Below are 17,293 nucleotides of genomic sequence, written 5' to 3'. Positions count from 1 at the left end.
TTTGCAAAAGCCATGTTGACTCTTTGCCAATACATCGTGTTCATGTGTGTGTCTTATAATTCTGTTCTTGACTATAATTTCAACTAATTTGCCTGATACAAAAGTTAGCCTTACTGGACTGATGTTGGAGCTTTTTTTTTTTTTTAAATCAATATTACATTAGCTATCCTCAAGTCATCTTGTACAGAAGATGGTTTAAGTGATAGGTTATGTCCCCCAGGGTATGTCTACACTACCCCCCTAGTTCGAACTAGGGGGGTAATGTATGCATACCGAACTTGCTAATGAAGCCCGGGAAATTCAAATCCCGGGCTTCATTAGCAAGTTCGGTATGCATACATTACCCCCCTAGTTCGAACTAGGGGGGTAGTGTAGACATACCCTCAGTTAGTAGTTGTGTACTTTTATATTTGAGTTCCTTCAGAACTCTTGGGTGAATACTATCTAGTCCTGGTAATTTTTAATACTATCGAGTTTATCAATTTGAACCAACTTCTGTTGATACCTCAGTCTGGGACAAGTCCTCAAATTTGTAATCTTAAAAAAGGCTCAGCTATGAGCATCTTTCTTTCTCATATCCTCTGCTGTGCATGCTTTCTCTCTCTAATCTTTCTCCAGACTATTTTAACCATTCAAAAAAGCTTATTTTCTCGCTCCTTCACATTCCCTATTGTCCACTGTGATCTTCCCTGTTGCATACTTGGCATGCAAAGTGTTTATTTTGAGTAATACAATGTTACCGCTGAGGAGCGTGCAAGTGCAACAGCAGTAAAGATGTTTTCTTTTCCCTGTATTGTCAATGTAATCAAGTTCACTCTCATCAGAACAGAAATCCTCTTACTTTTTCTTCTACTTGAACCCCTGTTGTACAGTAGATTCCACGGGGCAAGGGGAAGCAGAACAAGGGGGAATCTGGACAATGCACTGATACTAAAGCAAAGCTCATTATTTTGCTTTTTGCCAAGGCTAATTTTGTTCCAAGAACAGCAAATTGCAAAGTATCCTTGCTGAATAGTCAGTTTACTGAAAATTGTAACAAAATATATTCATCTGAAGCTGGCAAAACATAGTTCTAACCAGGGCAGGGTCAAATTTATTATCAATATAATGTATTCAGTTGGGCAGGCCACTTATTTGAGGGACCAGTAATATGCCCTGTCTGAAAAAGGATGCAGCTCAGAAATCCACAGATTATTCTAGAAATTACTGAGTGATCTGTAGCTCATGTTGTAAATAGACACACAAAATGAGTTTTTGCTTTTCCAAAATATAGAATGTCAAAGAACCTATTACTCTTAATCATTCATTGATTCCATCCTCTACTTGCTAATTCCTTTTCATTATCAGCAGATTAGCAGAGCAGCAATTGTAACAAACAAGCAATTCCTCTTAAGACTAAGGCAGTCTCCATTTTTGTTTCACATTGCTTTGATTAGAACAAGAAAATTCTACAGCAGAATATCCAATAATCAGGTTACAATAGGTGAATATAAAACACTGCCTGAATTCCTGAATACTTTTCTATGATAGCAGAAGCAAAAGTATCATGTCTTTTAATATGAATATCAAGCTAGATTCCCTGATCCTGTACAGTGAACTCAATGCAGAAACTTCTCTCCCTCTCCTCCCCCATATACACAGGGTACCAAGCTGAAGTCTTAGGGGCTCCAATCAACTGAAGGGGACTGCTCATTGCATGACAGGAGCTTAGAAAGTGGGCCCAAAATATCAAATCCAGATCCAAGCTTTCTTAGTGTTTGAGGGGCTGAGGCTTGGAGTTTGTCTAACCATTAGTAAAAGAGAACAAGAAATAAAGGGGAAAGTACAAAGAAATGCAGTAAATTGTCAAATCTTTTTTCAAAACTGATACTGGATCTGAAACAAACTTTTAAGATTCTAAAGGGTCAGGAAATTTTTTATTCACTTTTTTGTGGACATCTTTACTTTATAATTGCAGTAAAGAAAAAAATGTAATATGCTGAAATTCTATCTAGAGAAGATGGGCTAGAAGTACTGTCCAACAATCAGAAGCATGAAGAGCTGGAAATCTCCCTGGTTGTTCCTAAGATTTTTATCCCAAAATTGAAGCTACAAAAGGTTCATTTACTTTAGATGATTGTGGACATTTTGTTGTAGTAATCCATACAGCACACTGAGGCTACGTCTACACTGGCCCCTTTTCCGGAAGGGGCATGTAAATTTCACGAGTCGTCGTAGGGAAATCCGCGGGGGATTTAAATATCCCCCGCGGCATTTAAATAAAAATGTCCGCCGCTTTTTTCCGGCTTTTAAAAAAGCCGGAAAAGAGCGTCTAGACTGGCCCCGATCCTCCGGAAAAAGTGCCCTTTTCCGGAGGCTCTTATTCTTATATTCAAAGTAAGAATAAGAGCCTCCGGAAAAGGGCACTTTTTCCGGAGGATCGGGGCCAGTCTAGACGCTCTTTTCCGGCTTTTTTAAAAGCCGGAAAAAAGCGGCGGACATTTTTATTTAAATGCCGCGGGGGATATTTAAATCCCGCGCGGATTTCCCTACGACGACTAGTGAAATTTACATGCCCCTTCCGGAAAAGGGGCCAGTGTAGACGTAGCCTGAATGTTTAGAGTTAGCCCATTTCTAGTGTAGTGGAGAGGGGGGAGGGAGGCGTCAGGGAGAGAAAGACACAGAGATGGATACTCTAGAACTCACAAGAAAACCAAACTCCATAACTTTTTATTTTGCATAGTTATAGAAGCAGATAGTGAATATTAAGTTAAGCAGAGTATAATGCTGCCCCCCTCCCCTCCTGGCCAGGATTGGGGCCAGGAGGGGAGAGGGCGGCCGCGCTGATTCTACCTCCAGGGACTACGGAGGTAGTGCAGGCTTCCTGTGGTGTCGGGGGGGGGGGGGGCAGTTCTGCAACTACGTGCCAGGTCCTGGAAGTGTGCAGGCTGCTCTCCCCCCTGCCCCAACAGCCAGCGCAGTACCTAAAACGCTGGTCCATCATGCGCTGGGGAGAGAGTGGGGATCTGGGACTGCGCCGGCTCTGGCTGCTTGGGCAGCACGTGATGCCACAGGGAGCGGCGGAGCAAGGTGCGCACTGCGCCAGTGGTTGGGGCTGGCACAGTCCAGGACTCCTCCTTCCCCCACGCAGGAAGGCATCAGGAGTGTGACTGACCAGCTTTTCAGGTACTGCGCCACTGTTTGAGGGACGGAGGAGCAGCCCATGCACTTCCTGGGCCTTGGTGTGCAGTTGCAAGATCCCCAAGTATTGGTCCCTGGTCCCTGGTCCCTGGTCCCTCCTCCCCCCAGACCCCCACAAGTACTCTGCACCGGCACCCTGTCCTCTGCCCCAGCACCCATTAGTACCCTGTCCCAGCACCCACAAGCACAGTTGGGGCCACGTTTGTGAGGTTTGAGGGTTTGGAGGGGTTGGGGTCCTTTCAGAGGACCAGAAACAATTCATTTGCATATTCATCATTTGCTTAATGAATATGCAAATGTTACCAGTCCTCCAAAAGCTTGTGAATGGGTTTACTGGTCCCCAGTATCAAAAAGATTGGGAATACTGCAATAGAGTACGGATGTGAGGGAATACATGGGAATGCTCCTTTGCTACATGTCACAAATAACAGTTTCAGTGCTATCACTTCTTGATTTGTGTGCCTGTTCAACACTTTCACCAAGTTGGCTTATTTGACAGCTATGATCATAACCTTTGCCTTTGTGCAATGAATTTCTGCCTGAATACAAGATCAGGTTACAAGGTGTCTGGTTTAATGTTCAGATTTGTCATGGCACAGAGTAACATTGTTTGGAATGAGGGGCACTTGAAAGGTGTATACAATGCTAACAAATCTGTAGACTCCATTTGAATATCAATGGCAATTTTTGTTGCTATGTTTTTAGTGCATGGACCTGGTAAATTAATGTAAAATATGACCAAGTTTCTTTTTAAAATATTCATTTATAAATAGTTTATAAAGGGTTAATAAACAGTGTTTTAATAAATGGTTAATCAATTATAGATAATTATACAATTTAGTAGGTCGATAAATTTCTTATAACCATCTATCACACCTTTTGCTTGTGTACACACATTATATATGGTTATAAACATCACCTGTGCTGCAACATGCTAGGGTCTATTAATTATTTTGAACTCCTTAGTAAACTACTAATAAATGTACCTTTAATGTAAAGTGTGACCACAATTCTACACAGCTGAAAAAGCCAAAAGTAGAATAAAACTCTTAAGTGGAAATTTAATACAGATTTTTAATTAACCTTGAGTTTATTCCTGTCCCCACTGAAATCAAGTGGATTTTTCAATGGGATTTTGTAAAGTTCTGCAGTGACTAATAGTCAATAGGACTTGGGCTCTTATGTCACTTAGGCCCTAATTTTTAAAAGTATTTGGGCATCTAACTTCCACTGAAATTAATTTGGATTAGGCACCTAAATACTTTGGGCCTTGGGCCCTTTTTAAAATTCCACCCTTTGTTATTTACTTTAATGGGAGTGAGGGCCATGGCACATTGCTTCAGTTGGGGAAAACTGTAGGCTGCAAATGACCACAGTTCATCAAAAACACTTGTTTATATAGTGTTTCTTATCAGTGGGTGTCCTCTTCCTAACAAGCAGTAAATGTGTGCTTTAATATTGTATTATCTACTAACTCCCAAAGTCAATAGATTCCCTGGTAAGATCAGAACACTTCCAACATTAGTCTCTGTAGTAAAAATAATATAGGTAATATTTACTCAGTGTAAAAGGGCCCTTATTTAAACATTTATAGAGTTCTTATCATGCAAGGTTGATTTCCTAAAATCTTGATAAACTTCAGTGAATACAAAAGTGTTATAATGTATGAAAGCTGTGCTTCATCTGAGAAGGTAAAAAGTTATGGAATATATTTATGTAGGAGCTAATGTTCTAGGCTTTTAATGTTATATTATTAGAATTCATCAACCTGAAGACATACATTAATAAAAACAAAACAGAGTGCATGATGATATAGGGAATTCCCACCTTCCCTATTGCTTGAGAGTACTGTCTCTTTAATGCTCCCTTGCATTCTGGCCTATGGAATGGTAACTTCAGGATTCTTAAACTTGTCCCTATCTGTTTGTCCACTAAATCATACAAAATTATTTTTTTCTCATTTTTTCTCTTCATCCTCACCCCCACACCTATTACATTATCCTGCAAGAGAAACACAATAGTAACTCTGCCAACGCTGTTGACATGCAGATTTTTGCAATACTTTAGTTTCTGTTTCTTTAGATACATACATATGTGTTTATGACTGTTCAAACTCTTGTCAGGAAAATAATACAGAATTCACTGTGGAGACAGCAGTAATGCTGAGGTGGAAAACACAGTCCTGATGGAGTAATGGATAAGACCCTGATCCAAAATCTGTTTAAGTCAAGGGGAATATTTGTATTGACTTCAGTGGATATTGGATCAGTTGCCCAAGTCAATGGTGGCTCTTCTGTAGTGGTAGTCAGCTTTTTTAATACTGCATTGTGGACTGGTGAAAGGCAGAAAAATCTGACTCAATATCATCAAAATCTATTCTGACAGCAGGCTCCTATTGAAATGGAGAATGTGTACGTACTGGGTTGCCAGTAAGTCAAGGGAAGTTAAGAAGAGGAAGGAGTGTCAAGTGAATGTTCTTTGTGTACATGAGAACTGGTGGGAACATTATATAGCAGTGCTTAAGATTTCTGTTTATTGAATCTAAACACAGTTTATCGAACAAATGCAGTCATAAACTGGCTGACTTGGTGTTGGTATATCACAAAGATACAGATGGCCAAAACCTTTCAAAGAAACAATTAAAACTCTGCCACAACAGCATGTCCATCCAGCTGACCTCAGATATCCTAATCGGAAAGTAAGGGCGGGTGGCATTGGCACTGTTAAACATCTATGTCGTTTGTTAATCTGAACTAGCAGCCAGGGGAACAATTTCCCTTGGTATAGGGACCCAAATGGCTGTGATATACAGATATCTGACAGAGCAGATAACATACAAATTATCATTCTGCTACTTCAATTTTATGTGGAAAGATGTCTGAAGAGAAAAGGCTGTGTGTTGCTAAGAACTTGATACCTAAGAATGTGATTACACCTTACATTTAGGTTCATTTATAAAGGATTACTAAATGTTGTTTTAAGCATGCTACAGATATGAATAGTGTGTCTCATAGACAGGCCCGGCCAAAGAGTTTGCAGGGCCCAAGGTAGCATGTTGTGGTTGGCTGCACCGCGTGACCAGGTGGCTCCCATCCAGGGCAGCGAGCGAGCAGCCGGGTGGGCGGGCACTGGGAAGCGTGGGTCCCTGAAGGCGTGGGGCCCAAGGCAAACCAACTTGTTCTCCTTGCCCTAAATCCGGGCCTGCTCGTAGATGGTTATATCTAATCTATTGTTTTATTGGACTCTTAACAGCTCTTACTTAATATCTATTCATCTTTTAATCCTACATAAAATATTTATAAATGGAAACTAATAATATTCCAAGAAGCTAGAGGTTAAGGTACAAAGCGAGATACTTTGACACAGCTTTTCACCCCCAATAATTCATTAATGACATTTGGTTCTGAAGCTTGTACAGGTACTTTGGATAGCTAGAGATTCTAAACTATGTATTGCGTCTAGCCCTGCTACTTGGACCTATTGAAAGGAATGAGACCTTAGATGTGGCAAAACCCACCTTTAACTGTGAGAACAGGCTTCCTGTCTTAGGCCCTGATCCAATGACCTGTAAAGAGAATGCAGAGTCCCTCAAAACAAATCCAGGAGCAGGAGGAGGCTTTTTACAACCTGGAGAATATGGAGCTAGAACACACTGTGCTCTAACAAGCCTCACTAATATATAATGGGGTCCTCACGAGCTTGTGGGCATTAGAGCAGCCTGAAGGCTAGCGCATGTCAGGACTGGTGCTTAGAGCCCCCTTTTGCCTTCCACCTTCAGTCATGCCAAGTCTGCGCTAGTGCATCCGAGGATTTACATTCGTGATGTTAGTGCCAGTTAAAGGTGTAGGACTGACAGAGGTGCATGTGTCAGGCATGCGTATTGGAAATTTCCCCACCAGAGTGGCATACGTCTGACCTTCAGAAACTTCCTCTCGGGGTAAGAGAGCATGTCTATCTCACTTATTAATCTTTGGCTTCTCTGGGGCTACCAACAACGCCACTGGTCAGTGCCAGTTGCAAAGGCTTATTTTGATAGGGACTGGAGTGAGCCTGCCAGCTAGTTTCACAGGCTATCGAACAGTTGTTGATGATCATGACTTTAATTCACTGCAGCGCTATATTTCTGTCCCTAGCCTGGAGGTGGAAGGCCCACAATATTAAACCCTTAAAGCAACCTCTGCAACCTTTCTTTCACAGGACAAAAAATTTCAGATCAACAAAACACTCAATAGAAGGAGGGAAGCAAGGACCCCATTATCTTTGCTTATTAGTCTTTGAGTTCTGATGGAGACCATCTTTCTTAAGTATTGCTCTTGGACTAAAAAATTCTAACCTGATGAGCACACAGATCAGAGGAGTTCAGATCCTTGAAACAAAACCCTACTTCATAGACTCATCTGTTTTTTTACGGCCAGAAGAGATAATCATGATCATCTAATCTGACCACATGTACATTGCAGGCCACAGAACTTCACCCACCCAATACTGTAACAGACCCATAACCTCTGGCTGACTTACTGAAATACTTAAAAATGATTTAAAAACTTAAAGTTACAGAGAATCCATTACTTACACTAGCTTAAACCTAGTACAATGATGAGATCAGTAAAAACCTAGATACAGTAGAGAAGAGGCCCCTCTCTTTCATTTTTCCACCTAACTTTTTTATTCTCCACTGGAAACTTTCCATGACACCTCTGATTCCACAGCTTGAGCTTTTCACTTTGATATATGATCAACTTCTGGTGCTAAGAGGAGGAGAGAGGTGTAAGGCATGTTGTCTCTGCTTGCAATGAAATTAAACACAGTAGAGCCAGATGTTGAAGGATTAATGACCCTGATTGGTTAAGGCAGTTAAACATGTGCCTAATTTTAAGCATGGGAGCAGTCCCACTGATTTTTTTTGTGGGACATCTCCCTATGCACAAGTTTAATACCTCTCTGAATCGGTGCCAATGAGTGTCGTTGCCTTCTTTGATCTTGCTAACATCATCTGGCTGTACTCATGGTAATCCATTATGTCATTCTTAACTCTGTTCATTACCATGCCTATGACTAACACACATTTACTGTGTATGTATCATTAATATTTCTCTCTCTCCGTCTATAAAATACACACAAAGTAAATATGAGTTTGCTGTAGGGATGGTTGCTAATGGACAGAGTTAAAGAATATACATATACTGGTGTATTCCCAATTATAAATGAAAAACAGAATTCAGAATCCATCTTCCCTTACCATAAAATGGAAAGCCAGTCTTTGTATGAATGAGTGCTTACAGTGTCCTGCTTCTATCACTCTTACTCTGAATGGGTACAATCCATCCTCAGTGAGCAGCCCTATTAGTTCCAGTGGGATTAGTTGCAGAGTAGTATGCTCCTCAATATAGTTTGGAGCAGAATCTGGCCCAAACGTCCTCTCCTTTTCTCTCTTCTCTCATTTTTCTTTGTGTCTCTTTCAAGAACAACATATTAGTGTGATGCAGTGCGCCTATACACCATTATACACCATTATAATTATCTCTGTGCAAAATATGACTTGTAAAGTATCGTTTGAAAACTAAAAACTTGCTGGTCAATAATATCATGATGACATGTATATAGCAACATTATTTGTAAAGTTTTGAATTCCCCTGAATGATATTAATGGCACATGTTCAAACTCACATAACGCCAATTAGGCAGAACTGGTTGAGCAGGTCTGAAAGAAGAATATGTGTTTACCTCAGTTTACGTATGTTATAAACAATGTCTTTAGACATTGAGAGGAGGAAGACAGGAAGCAAGAAAAATCATTTCAGCATATAGAGGTGAAAATAAACAGCACAGGCCCCTTTCACTCTAGATACCATGTCAGTTCTTTTACTGTATGAATAAACTTTGCATTGAGAGGTAAGCTAGTATCCCATGCTTCTGGAACCCAGAGTTACTGGCAGCTGCAGCTATGCACCGACACTTGGGCTGCGTCTAGACTGGCATGATTTTCCGCAAATGCTTTTAACGGAAAAGTTTTTCCGTTAAAAGCATTTGTGGAAAAGAGCGTCTAGATTGGCACGGACGCTTTTGCACAAATGCACTTTTTGCGGAAAAGCGTCTGTGCCAATCTAGACGCGGTTTTGCGCAAGAAAGCCCTGATCGCCATTTTCGCCATCGTGGCTTTTTTGCGCAAAACAGTTTTTACCTGTCTACACTGGCTCTCTTGCGCAAAAGCATTTGCGCAAGAGGGCTTATCCCTGAGCGGGAGCATCATAATATTTGCGCAAGAACACTGACAATCTTACATTAGATCGTCAGTGTTCTTGCGGAAATTCAAGCGGCCAGTGTAGACAGCTGGCAAGGTTTAACTTGTCAGTCTAGACGCAGCCTTGTGGTATGACTTGTAGGCTGTTTGTGAGAGGAACAGGTGGGAGCTGCAGCAGCAACGGGTTGTGAAGCACCCCAGGTTGCAGGGTAGGTAGTGACACAGCCCCTCACTGGCCTGGGTTGCACCCCAGGATGTTGCCATAATTCAGAGACAAAGGAAAAAATATCAGGTCATTTACTGCATTGGGACAGGAATGTTCTTATACCGTGTGTTTTAATTATCGCCTTTTCCTACCAAGCAGGGTTTCCACCTCTTCCCATGGGAGGCTGTTTCATGCTCTACTAGCTCTGTTAATGTAATGAGTTTGTTATTGCTTTTCAGCAGTTCAGGATACTTTCACGATTACCCTTGTGCGCCTGATTGTGCGCACTCACTAGATTTATGGGAGCATGACTCTAATCGTTTTAATTGAGTTATTCCTAATTTACAGTGGTATAAGTAAAAACAGAACATGGCTTGTAGTAGAATCATAGAATACTAGGACTGGAAGGGACCTCGAGAGGTCATTGAGTCCAGTCCCCTGCCCTCATGGCAGGACCCAGTACTGTCTAGACCATCCCTGATAGACATTTATCTAACCTTTAAATTCAGCCACTTTTCAAGGACTTCCTTTAATAGGGGGGTCATTCTATCATGCGCCTTTTGGAAGGCCAAAATATTGAATATAATAAGGAATAAAGGGCACAAGACTATTATCAGCGTACCAGGCAAAGAGTTAAGGGAAACAAATTTCATTAGCATTGCTCACTTTTTCTATAACTTCATCCTTAGTAATACCAATAATTTACAGCAAGAAAATGGATCCAACATTATATGTTTGTGGGCTGCTAGTGAATCTGGGTCACTAATGAGGAACATGTGAGTGATATACTGCATAAATTTAGGCTGCTTCTGCTATCTAGAGCCCCTCCCTGTCCCTCTGAGCTAGAGAGTCATTCTTCCACTCTTCCCCAGAGTGATATTTTCAAAGCCTCAGAGGGCTCCATGTTTGACTTTCATTGACTTTGAGAACAAAATTGTTCAGCTCACAAGTAAAGCAATGTTTTTTTTCCTAACTGCTGTTGCTGCAGGCTCACCCTGGGAGCTGAAACTCAAGTTGTGTTCTCTCTGTCATATGCATCACAGCTGGTAATTACAAATCTGCAGGCCAAATTAGACTGTCAGAAACCCCAGTGAAAATCCTCTGACCCTGATTCTCTATTCCACTATGGCCTCTTTCCTACTCTGTCATGTAAACAGGCCATGTCGCAGGTAGATCTTCCTACTGAGGAATACCCATAACCTAATAGGGTCCCTGAACCCTTCTTGTGCCATCCACTGTATGGGGCATGCCAGGACTCAGGGAGTGTGTTGGGAAGGGAGGAAGATAGGGAAAACACAGCTATTCTTTTGGGGCCACAGGCTGACGGAAGGCTGCTGTAACTTAAGCTGGGGACCAAGCAAGTCCCTGGATTCCCTGATAATGAGGCAAGTGAAAAGGATACTTGTAGCCACCTTTGCCCTGTCTTTTGGTTTTTACACTTTAGCATTTTATTCCATCCTTGCATGTTATTTTTCTCTTTCTTCCTCTAAGGGTACAGCTTCACAGCAAAGCTAAAGTTGAATTAAGCTGTGCAATTTCAACTATGTTACTTGCGTTGCTGAAGTCGAAATAACTTAATTCGTTGTTTGGTGGTGTCTACACAGCAGGAAGTTGAAGGAAAAACACTTCCTTCAACTTCTTTTACCCCTCATGAAATGAGGGTTACCATGAGTCAGAGTAAGAAGTCCTCCAGCTTGACATTATTTCAAAATAAAGGCTTGTAGTGTAGATGCACACTATTTTGGAATAACGTCAGTTATTCTGAAATAACCCTGCTGTACAGATGTACCCTAAGAGAGTCCCTTGAAGCCTTGTCCATCCCTTTCTGTATGCATGTAATGCTCGCTACATAGTTTTGAAAGAGAAGTTACATTGTTTCCATAGCAACAAACTGATGTCATAAATATAAGATTATGACTTCACTTGAGGATAAAGCAGATGGAGAAACTGGTATGTGAAGAATGGAGCCTTTCTTCAAACCCAAATATTAGCACTGGGAATACTGGCGATTGCTGGCAAAATTAAATTGCAACTTGAAGACTGAGTGTTGTAGGACACTGCAACACAGAGCATTTCGCCAAACTTGTAATTCACTTCACTGCAGATGGCCTACTCCAAAATCCTACGGAAATTCAAGTGATGCATAGGTCTTTGTGTGGACTGCCTCCCCCTACACACAGATTCTTGTTTTAGCATAGTAAAGAATTACTCTAGATCCGCAGGAATTTGGATAGCTTCTTTCTTTAGCTGAGCCACCATTCCAAACCACTTTGATACCCCTGGGGACAGACTGGCTTCTCTGCCTGGCTTCTGTTTCCCCCCTCCCCCCATGTGGTCCACCTTAACCTGAGACACTCTTATCCCGAATCCAAATCCTATAACATTATAGTGATAGAGATGTAGCCGTGTTAGTCTGGGGTAGCTGAAGCAAAATGCAGGACAATATAGCACTTTAAAGACTAACAAGATGGTTTATTAGATGATGAGCTTTCGTGGGCCAGACCCACTTCCTCAGATCAAATAGTGGAAGAAAGTAGTCACAACTGGTATATATGGTTGTGACTACTTTCTTCCACTATTTGATCTGAGGAAATGGGTCTGGCCCACGAAAGCTCATCATCTAATAAACCATCTTGTTAGTCTTTAAAGTGCTACATTGTCCTGCATTTTGCTATAACATTATAGGATCCGATTGAGTTGTCATACTACAGTGATTTAACCATGTATTATAGCTTAATCACCGTGTCTGCCACAGACACTAAGACAACTGTAATGGGACTGTAATATGTGTCCCTCCTCAGGCTTATTTCAAACACTTATGAACATGTTCAAGAGCATTTCAGGAAGTAACTGACAAGAGGGCGTTGAAATCATTGCTCCATTTTGGGAGGAATAGAGACTCTGAGATCATATTACTAAGGGAAGAGAGCATTTGTCTACTTTCCATTGTTCCTATCAGTTAAACATTTCCTCGGCCTGGTTCATTAGTTCGATAGGGATTCTTTGCAGTGTTCTGGTGGCACAAAACAGCCTTAAAGGCAGATTAAGTGACCATTGGAGAATTCCTCCTGAATAGTTGGATCTTTAATAGTGTAGAGCTGCTGTAGTGGCTCTTACCCCCCATTTGTCTTTTTCTGGTTGTCACTGAGCACTGAAGGGAAAAGCTGGAGTGTCTGGGACATCTCTTTTATAACTGATCCATAATGGCATCTGGAGACTGTGGATTTAAGTTGGAACAGTCTTTCGGGTGCTCTCATACTGGGGGATGACCTGATTTATAACTGGCAGCCAGGATGAAGAAAGTACAAAAGGGAGCATAAACCACCTCTCGGGACTCCTTTGGATTTCTGCTGAATGCTTCTTGGCTAGACCAAAAAATCAGGGCCAATATGTATTTTAAATGAGAGCTATGGGGTTTACAATTAAACACCTAACTATGAAAGCTAACCTGCTTAAAATGTCCCATCACCATTTCGATTTCAGAATACTTTGTTCTTTCATCTAGAGTTCCCAAGCCCCTTCATACAGCTATTATTGTATTAACTTTCACCGTACTCCTGCCTGAGTTTGGTAATTATTTCATTTGATTGACACAAAAGTAAAGCGGGGGGGAGGGGGCATAGCAAGTCAGTGTGCTGTGAAAATAAAACCCAAGTGCTGTAGTTCATCATGCAGTTTTAACTATAGGTTTTAACCATATTGCCTTGTTAGATTCCCTATACACAATGTACTTGTACCGGGCAAAAAGATCCAAAGTTAACATCGCTGTATAATGGGTTATGGTATGACCGGGACCATAATATTACAGGTTAAATAGACTTAACATTAGTGGCCCTCTGCATCTTCTGCCTGATCAAATAAATGAGTCTTCCAGTGGATACACAGTTTGTAAACAGTATATATATTGTTATAAAAAGATCAATAATTTGGCAATGTTTGCCCAAAAGTTACAATACAATTGGGATTCTATAATTACAGAGGCTGATGGGCAACTTTCCAACCAATCAATAACACATGTCTGTGCATAAACTTCAGTACATGACTTTTATTAGACAGACTGGATCTTGAATTTGACCAGGATTTGTGAGTGGGCAACATTTTAGTAAATTAAAACCTGTGAGGAGAGATGGTTTATGTTAGTACAGAAAAAATTGACTTACCGGTAATCCTTTAATTGTTAGTTTTGTAATTCATTATTGGATATGGCTTGATCTTGCATTTCATCACGCTTTTAATCAAAAGATCCAAAGGGATAAAGAAGGCCAAAATACACATTTGCATCAGCCACTTCTTAATGACAGATAATTGTATACTTTCATTAAATAAAAATCACAATTTATCATCAGTCTGTATATTGGCAGGACGATGATGCAACTCTACACCCCTACATTTTCAAACATGGGCTTAGTACCAGGGTGGTGTAGTATATTCTTTAGTAGGTAGAATTTTTATCTTAATTCATTGTGTTGCATATTTTCTGTTAACCCCAGTAGAGATGAGAGCTTTTCAATTATTTATATATGAGAATATCCATAATGGATGAAAAATGTAAGGAATTAGTCATGCCTGTCTGAACGACTGCTGTTAGATAAACATGAGTGTGATTTTTTCTTTAAAATAACAGTAATAAAAATTTACACTTATGTGAATTTACTGCTGGTGAAGATGGAATAACAGGCCCTTGGACTGACATCCCCTCTGTTTCAAAGCACACTTAGAAGAGTACAGTGCCCCTAGCATTTGCTTGGGGTTGAGAAGGGGCAACGGGATGATGATTCACAGATGATTCCCTGTTCTGTTCATTCCCTCTAGAGCACCTGGCAATGGCCACTGTGGGCAGACAGGATTCTGGGCTAGATGGACCTTCAGTCTGACCCAGGATGGCCGTTCTTATGTTCTTATTAACATGTGCCTCAAACCTGACCTTCAGGGATCCTGGTGGATTGTTCAGTCTCCTTGGGCATTCACTCCCTGCTTTCTTTGGTAGGGCTGTCAATGTGACATGCAGACACCTAGGCCACTGCACACCCATCACTACTGACAAACCCCACATGGCTCCCCTCCCACTTCTCAAGCAGCTGAAATTTATTTCCTCTGTTTAATAATTGGACAAAGCCACTGACACTCACCACCTTGCTCTCTGGGGCTTCTCACCACCCTGTCCTTCTGGGCCATATTTCCTAGTCTCCCCAGCCAAGGCACAGAGCTGAGATCCCTACCCCCTCACCCTCCAAAGAGCAATACAGACACTGAATCTCTTCAGGTCTGAGAAGAATGCAGTTTTGGGCACAGCTTTCAGGGAACCTACTCCCCAAATGGGATCAGAACCCCAAATAAATCATTCCAGCAAGCCCCCTTTAATAATGAAAGGAGCATGTACACACTGACTGCTCCCTCAGGTAACCCTTATTTACACTGGGGATGTTAAGAAGCGTGTAATTCATTAATTGTGTAGTTGAAAAAATGTTGTTGCCTACACAATTCATCCATAAGGGTTAGCACTGCAAGCACTCCGTGACAGCTTGCACTGGGTCCTGGGAGCTACCTCCACTGCGGCTCTGCACTGAAAGTCATTTAGGAGTTGGGCTGGCAGACAGCCTGGCTCAGTCCTAGCTTGCGCCGGGTCCTGGGAGCTATCCCTGCTTTGGCTCTGCACTATTATTTCAGAGCAGCAGCGGGGGTAGCTCCCAGGAGCCAGTGCAAGCTGGGATTGAACCAAGCTGGCTTCCTGCTGGCTTCTAAAATACTTAGGCTATGTCTACACTACATGTGGTGTGGGGTGTTTTTGCACCGGTGGAGCATCCTTACCTCAAGCGTGTTTTTGTGGAAAAAAACCCCAAAACTAAACAGTAAATCAACAGGACAGAGGGCTTTTGCCGGTAGAGTTATTCCTCTCCCCATGAGGAATAACTCCTTGCACTACAGCTCTTGCTCAAAAAGCCAGTTGTGGACACTCCACAGGGGTTTTTAGTGCAAAAAGAGCCTATCTGAAAAAGCACAGGTGCTCTGATGGCCATTCTGTTAATGTGCAGAGCCACAGAGGAGGTAGCTCCTGGGACCTGGTATGAGCTGGGACTTAGCCAGCCTGCTAAACTATTTATTGGCAGGGTGTGGAGGAAATGCACGTGCTTATCAGTTAATCATTTAATCAACTACACTATTACATCCCTAATTTCCACTGGGCTTGATTGTACTTCATAAAATCTCTTTTATTTACTAACAGCACACACCACTGTGTGTGATTCAGCTCTGGTTCTTGGAGAGACAAGGTGGGTGAAATATCTTCTATTGGACTAACCTCTGTTTATGACAGACACAAGCTTTATCATCTCGTCAGTGGTGTCTTGAGCAAAAGCTTGATTTTTCTGCCTTTTCTGCTTCCTAGTGCTCCTCTCATCTCCTTGACACTGCAGAGGAGTGTTGTATCACCTCCCTAACCATATCCTCTCTGCGGCATCTTGGCCTCTTTCTTGTCTGCTGGAGCCATTCTGCTGGGGTGCGTGTCTCGAACTCAAGAGCCCCACTGAAAAGCATAGTGCACAAAAGAGGGATTGTTAAATTCTGTCTCAATATTTAAACATTTTGCTCACAAGCACCTTTTGCAACATATTCAGCCACTTTTCTATTGACCATTGCAAGGCACACCCCTGCAAGCACCATATGCACAGTGAGCGTGGGGAGTGGGAGTGGGTGAATATGTCCAAAATAAAATACAGTCTTTGCAGGGCTTGCAGGGCAGCTTTGCAGGGAACTCATTCTAAAATTATCCCCCATGTTTCCTGCTGAGGATAACTGGATGCTTGTGACTTTTGCCCTGCTCCATATGCAACCTACCTATATTCCATTTTTGTCCCTGCATAAGTGATGGCGGAAGGGGATGGGACACAGCTGCACTGCCATGGAACCTGTAGCAGAGAATTAACAAGTACCTGCAGAAAACTTTCCAATGCATCTCTCTGGAGGATTCAATTCAGATCTCTCTGTGCCGATTAGCAACACAGGACAATATGCAGCTCACAGATATATGCCAGCCTCCCACTTTTCTATGCTTTACACCAACCACTGCACTCCACAAGCTACAGCCACATACACTGCATTTCATCTCCTGTTCCCTGCTCCCCAAAACACTGCTGCTGTGACAGGCTATGCGCCTCAGGAATGGAGAATAGTTCCAAGCTACCCGCCCCATTCAAAGCGCCACATCCTTGTCTAGATCAACCTCTTCATCTATTTTTCATCCTTCAGGTTAGGTTCTCTTTCTGCTGACTCCCTGCCTCTGAAGCCTCCACGGGGCTCTTGGTAGTGGAAGGGGGTCATCACCAAAGAGAGCGTTCATCTCCTTATAGAAGCAGCAGGCCTTAGGTACAGCGCTGGAGCAATGGTTCGTCTCCCTTGCCTTATGGTACACCTGCCTCAGCTCCTTTCTCTTCGCTCTGCACTGGAGCTTGTCCCGCTCACGCCCCTTTTCATACAACCATCAAGAAATTTGCCTAATTCCTACTGGTCACATGTACTGAACAGACTCCTTTCCCCATACACTGATCAGATCCAAGAGCTCTACAGTGGTCCATGTGGGAGAGAGATTGGTGCGATCGCCAGCCAAGGGTACCTGGGAAGACACTGATCCGGGACACTGAGCCAGCCAGCAGGAAATGTAGTGTAACCTT

General features: G+C 42.1%; 1 protein-coding gene across 2 annotated transcripts in view; it reads left to right on the top strand.

The window, feature by feature from the left end:
* LMNTD1 (lamin tail domain containing 1) overlaps positions 1-17,293 on the top strand; it is a 267,606-nt gene that overhangs the window by 46,103 nt on the left and 204,210 nt on the right. The gene's annotated exons all lie outside the window — the stretch shown is intronic.

The sequence above is a fragment of the Pelodiscus sinensis genome, chromosome 1, assembly GCF_052426305.1.
Source record: "Pelodiscus sinensis isolate ZL-2025 chromosome 1, ASM5242630v1, whole genome shotgun sequence".
NCBI lineage: Eukaryota > Metazoa > Chordata > Testudines > Trionychidae > Pelodiscus > Pelodiscus sinensis.
The sequence above is the reverse complement of the archived record's forward strand: the minus strand, read 5'-3'. Positions and strand labels throughout refer to the sequence as shown.